The sequence below is a fragment of the Triticum dicoccoides genome, chromosome 3A, assembly GCF_002162155.2.
Source record: "Triticum dicoccoides isolate Atlit2015 ecotype Zavitan chromosome 3A, WEW_v2.0, whole genome shotgun sequence".
Classification (NCBI taxonomy): Eukaryota; Viridiplantae; Streptophyta; class Magnoliopsida; order Poales; family Poaceae; genus Triticum; species Triticum dicoccoides.
The window spans coordinates 392,188,673-392,195,170 of NC_041384.1; positions in this window are offsets into that span (position 1 = coordinate 392,188,673).

Below are 6,498 nucleotides of genomic sequence, written 5' to 3' on the forward strand. Positions count from 1 at the left end.
ACCAGTGTCAGCAAATGTGATGTGACTCTTGTCGGATGGACGTAAGGTTGAGTCCATAAGAAGGCTTCTTTTGCCAGTCATGTGATTGGTACACCCACTACCAATAATCCATTTTGAAGACGCTGGTGTCGTACCCTACATTGTAGTTAGGGGGATAGGCTTCACGAAGAGAATTGTGAAGCAAAAACATTTGACGAACCAGTGGGTTATGAAAGCTTAGATCCAGATTAGGACTGATAGGGAGAGTAGCAAGCGATTCAGGAACGAAGTACATAATAAGACCATTCGGGCATTTGATCTTGCACCCTACAAGATGTTTAAGGTCCCCAGCAATAGCGTCAGACGATTTTGGTTTTCTGCTGGAGACTTTTCCCTGCAAAAGAGAGTTAAGCTTTCTTAGCCACCCACATCTTCAAGGGTGGCTTAGAAGCAATAAGTCTAAGTGCAGCATCTGAGAACTTTGGCTTTGGAGCCCTAGCAAAAAGTCTTGCAGGCGGACAATAGTACTCATAAGAATAAGCAGAATAGTTCTTGGTCTTATGAACATGGCGGTTTGAGAACCGCGCTCATATTCATAGGCCTGAGTATGGTTTCCCTACAAAACATTTGCGTTAGTGTGACTCAGGTGAGTCCTCTGTCTGTATGAAGCCTTTGGACCGTATGAAGCCTGTGGTCTGGGGTTTGTCTTCTTCACCTGTGGTGTCATGATGACATTCACAGGAAGATTCTCCAAACACTTTTTCGGCACCCAGATCTTCTTCATAGGCGGTCCATTCCTGCAGTTAGTACCAATGTACCTGGCAAACACTTCACCATTCTGATTCTTAAACAGTTTATAGTTTGCATCAAAGGATTCATCAATGATAATGGGGTTAGCACAAGTGAAGCCAGATAGAGTGGATGGATATGCTGAAGATTCCTTTGCAACAACCCATGTGGTTTTGGGGTACTGCTCAGGTTTCCAGTAAGAGCCATCAGCATTCATTTTCCTTACGAACCCAACACCCTCTTTCCTAGGGTTTCGGTTCAGGATCTGCCTTTTGAGGACATCACATAGAGTCTGATGCCTTTGAGACTTTTGTACATCCCTGTTTCAAGCAATGTCTTCAACCTAGCATTCTCATCAGCAATAGCAGTGGTATCCTCAGCAGAGGGGTTAGTAACCACATCAACAGTTGAAGATATTGCAACAGTAGCAGCAGTAGAACACTCAGCAACAGAAGTAGCGTTGTCACGCTCGATGCATTTAAGACATGGTGGTTCAAATCCTTCCTGAGCGGAACTGATCTGTTCGGCGCGAAGTGACTCGTTTTCCTTTTGAAGATGTTCATGAGCCGCTCTCAATTTCTCAAGATCTTGCTTCCTTTGAAGATAATCATAGGAAAGCTTTTCATGAGTTGTTGAGAGCGTTTCATGACGACTTTCAAGTTCCTCATACTTAACGTGAAGATTTTTTATGTCTTCAATTAAGGACTCAGATCGAGTCATTTCAGCGTCTAACAGATCATCGCTTTTGTCTAACAGTTTTTGAATATGTTCCATAGCTTTCTGTTGTTCAGTTGCAATTTTAGCAAATGTTTTGTAGCTGGGTCTTGAACCACAATCAGAGTCATCTTCACTGGATGTTTGATAGTGAGTAGTGTGTGTGTTTACCTTGGCACCGCGTGCCATGAAGCAGTAGGTAGGAGCGGGGTAGTCCTTGTCATTTGCATCGGTGTCGGTGATGAAGTCATTGTCTTCAGTGTTGAAGATGGACTTGGCAATGTATGCTGTAGCCAGACTTGCAACGCCAGAATCGGACTCCTCCTTAGACTCCACCTCCGCCTCCTCAGAAACGGACTCCTCCTCTGAATCCATTTCCTTGCCAACAAACGCACGTGCCTTGCCAGATGAGCTCTTCTTGTGTGATGAAGACTTTGAGGAAGACTTGGAATAAGACTTTGAGTATTTCTTCTTCTTCTTGTCGTCAGAGTCATATTCCTTGCTCTTCTTCTTTTTGTTCTCATTGTCCCACTGCGGACACTCAGAGATGAAGTGGCCAGGTTTCTTGCACTTGTGACATGTTTTCTTCTTGTAGTCATGAGCAGAAGCTTCATCATTCCTTGAGCTTGATCATGAAGACTTTCTGAAGCCTTTCTTCTTGGTGAATTTTTGGAACTTCTTCACAAGCATAGCAAGTTCCTTTCCAATGTCTTCAGGATCATCAGAACTGCTGTCAGATTCTTCTTTAGATGAGGAGACAACTTTTGCCTTCAAGGCACGAGTTCGCCCATAGTTGGGACCGTAGATATCTCTTTTCTCAGGAAGCTGAAACTCATGTGCGTTGAGCCTCTCAAGTATGTCAGACGGATCGAGTGTCTTGAAATCAGGACGTTCTTGAATCATCAGGGCTAGGGTGTCAAACAAACTGTCAAGTGATCTTAGGAGTGTCTTGACGACTTCATGCTTGGTGATCTCAGTAGCGCCGAGGGATTGAAGCTCATTTGTGATGTCAGTGAGTCGATCAAACGTGAGATGGACATTCTCATTGTCATTTCTCTTGAAGCGGTTGAAGAGGTTGCGAAGGACACTGATTCTCTGATCTCTCTGGGTTGAGACGCCTTCGTTGACCTTGGAGAGCCAGTCCCAGACTAGCTTAGATGTTTCCAAAGCACTCATGCGGCCATACTATCCTTTGGTTAAATGACCACAGATGATATTCTTGGCAGTAGAGTCCAGTTGAATGAACTTCTTGACGTCAGCAGCAGTGACACCTTCTCCAGCCTTGGGAACACCGTTCTTGATGACATACCATAGGTCGACGTCAATGGCTTCAAGATGCATGCGCATCTTATTCATCCAGTAGGGATATTCAATTCCATCAAAGACGGGGCACGCAGCGGAGACTTTAATTATCCCTGCAGTCGACATAGCTAAAACTCCAGGTGGTTAAACCGAATCACACAGAACAAGGGAGTACCTTGCTCTGATACCAATTAAAAGTGCGTTATATCGACTAGAGGGGGGTGAATAGGTGATTTTTATGAAAGTCTTCAAAACGTGGAAGTTTCGAAGACAAACGATAGAAATAAACCTATTACCATGCAACGGAAGGTAGACTACACTAGACAAACCATAGTCAAGTATTCAATGAAGTGAAAGCACAATGACTTATAGCAGCAATGTAGTAAGGATCAGGTAGGAAGATATTATGAAGCCAAACAGAACACGCAGTCACTCAGTGAAGACAAAGATAGTGCAATCATACAATGACTTCACAAGGACCAACAATAAGTAAAGAGAAGGGAAGGATGAAACCAATGACTCGTTGAAGACAATGATTTGTTGGACCAGTTCTAGTTGCTATGACAACTGTACGTCTGGTTAGGGCGGCTAGGTATTTAAACCTGAGGACACACAGTCTCGGACAACCAGTCCCGAACACGCAGCTCAGGACACCCAGTCCTCACCATATTCCCCTTGAGCTAAGGTCACACAGACCTCGCCCAATCACTCTCGTAAGTCTTCAAGGTAGACTCCCAAACCTTCACAGACTTCGTTCACCGGCGATCCACAATGTCTCTTGGATGCTCAGAACGCGACGCCTAACCGGCTGGAGGATTCACAGTCCTCAAGTGTAATAAGTCTTCATATCACACAGACAAGAAGACTTAAGTGATGCCTAACACTCTTTGGCTCTGAGTGGTTAGGGCTTTATCCTCGCAAGGAATTCTCTCTCAAAGGCTTCGAGGTGGGTTGCTCTCAAACGACAAAAGTCATACTCTAACTCTGAGCAGCCAACCGTTTATGGTTGTAGGGGGTGGGCTATTTATAGCCACTAGGCAACCCGACCTGATTTGTCCGAAATGACCCTGGGTCACTAAGGAACTGACACGTGTTCCAACGGTCAGATTTCAAACTCACACGACAACTTTACTTGGGCTACAAGCAAAGCTGACTTGTCCGACTCTGGACAAGATTCGCTCTCATAGTCTTCACTCGAAGACATAGGTTTTGGTTAAGCATCACTTCAGTCATTCTGACTTGTTCTCTTGGACCCCACTTAACAGTACGGTGGTTCCTATGACTCAGTAAAGAAGAAAAAGAACTATGAAAGATCAGAGTCTTCGAGCTCCATAGGCTTCATGCGATATCTTCTCTTGTCATAGTCTTCAATGAGAATATCTTCATATACCACCTTTGACATCAATGTCTTCATACATTTTTAGGGGTCATCTCTGGTAGGAAAACCGAATCAACGAGGGACTTCTACCTGTGTTATCCTGCAATTCTCACAAACACATTAGTCCCTCAACTAGGTTTGTCGTCAATACTCCAAACCAACTAGGGGTGGCACTAGATGCACTTACACTTTCGGTGGCTCTGGAAATCCAAATGCACAATGAAGCTGAAGGTTTTTGCATGGTTACTGCTCAACGATAGGCTTAATACCTGGAATATGCTCAAGAGACGTCATTACAACATAGGCGACGAACATAACTTCCTTCTTTGTGGGCTTCACATTGAAGAGACGGTTGAGCACATGATTTTCACCTGCTCTTTCAGCAAACATTGCTACAGAGCCCTGGACATAAATTGGGAACCATTCTCTGGCCAGGTGGAAGATATTGAAGATCAGAAAAATAACCACCCTGCACAGATGATGTTTGAAACATTAACCGTGGCAGCATGGAGCATATGGAAGGAAAGGAATAGTAAACACTTCAGAGCAATCGACCCTTCCTTTCGGTCCTGGCTAGATAGGTTCAAGAAAGATTTTGATCTCCTCCAACATAGGGTTAAAGAGGTCCATAGACCTTTTGTGCTCAATTTTGTAGACTCCTTACACTAGACCCCTACTTTTGTGTAACTCCTCCCCCCACTTGGCCCAAAGTGGTCAATTTCTTCTCCCCCCATGTAAATACTCCACTTTGTATAGTGCTCCTTTTATCTTATTAATATAAATACACAGTAGGAGCCTTTCCTACTGTTCAGGTCAAAAAAAACTTTGGTTGAGTTAGATGTTATTGCCCTGTTTAATTCAGGTTATGTGTAAACCTGATGAGCAATTAATCCTCGTGCTTTTCTACCTTTGTAAGCTGGAGTTAGACATTGTTGCCCTTTTCAACTAGGGTTTGACCCATATTTTCTTTCATATTGGGCGTCTGTGTTCATATAGGTACTACCTCTGTCGTGGTTTATTCTTTATTGGCCCCCTTCGTATTTTGTAGTACCAAACTTTGACCTTAGATTTAACTAAGAATATATTAATGCATGCCATCGAAAATATTTTTGGACGGCTATTCCCGGCTATGTTCATCTGCTATATGCAATAATTATGCATGTGATTTCTCGTCGTATAGGCAGCCACGACGCGCTCTCTACTCACCGTTTAGGCACCCTCGGGTCGCGTCCCTCTGCGTGTTCTGCTCGCCGTTTAGGCGCCAAGTCTCGCTCGGGTCGCGTCCCTCCGCGTGTGCTCTGCTAGTGGCTGGGGCCGGCGCATGATCACGTTGGGGAAGCTTTAGTTATTTGATCTTAGATTATGTTAATTAATTGTACCTCTAGAGCCGGAATCATCCGCCTCTGGAGGTATATGCTCTGGAGGTATAATTAATTAACCAAAACTATGATCTCCGACGCCCGTTCCCGTTGCGCAACTCCATCCTGTCATCGGCCGTTGGGGGTATGCCGGTATGTGTGGGTAACTAGCTAGCAAGTGGATCAGTAGCGAGTCGCCGCCGGAGGCCATTGCTGTGGTTATTTATAGCTAGCAGCTAGCTAGGGGATTGCGGATTTTACAATTCACCCCTGTGGAGTGCGGGAAGCCTTCACTAGAGCACGGGAAGACTTGAGCACACAACCTGACAACCATATGCGGTGTCACGTGTTACCGCACACGTGTTAACATAAGGAATCGTATGTGTAACTTACTAATCACCGCACACGAGTACACGCACACGTATCGTGTGCGATACTCCTAGCCATCGCAAGCAACTAGTATGCATTTTTCAAGGTTTTTAGTACACACAAATTCGCACACGAATTAATTCTAGTAACTGTGTGTGTTATATTTTCTCATCGCAAACAGTTAATCCGAGTGGGTTGTTTTCCGCGTATCACACACATCTTGTTTACATGAATCGTTTGTGTTTTTTTGGCTCATCGCAAACAGTTCATCTATGTGAACTGTATGCCGCATATCACACACATCTTGTTAAGTTGAACCGTTTCTGTTGTGTTCCCTAATTGAAAACAGTTTGTCCGAGTGAACTATATGCCATATAACACACACACATTGATCTGGCTAACCGTTTCTATTGCATTCCCTAATGGAAACCAGTTCATCTGAGCGAGTTGTATGTCATATATTGCACACACCTTGATATGGCTGCCCGTTCTTATTGTTCTATCTCATCGCAAACAGTTTGTATGGATAAACCGTATGTCCTGCATCACAAACGCAACTAAAATTTGAACCGTGTTTGATGTCTCTGCCATCGCAAATGTTTTGCATCA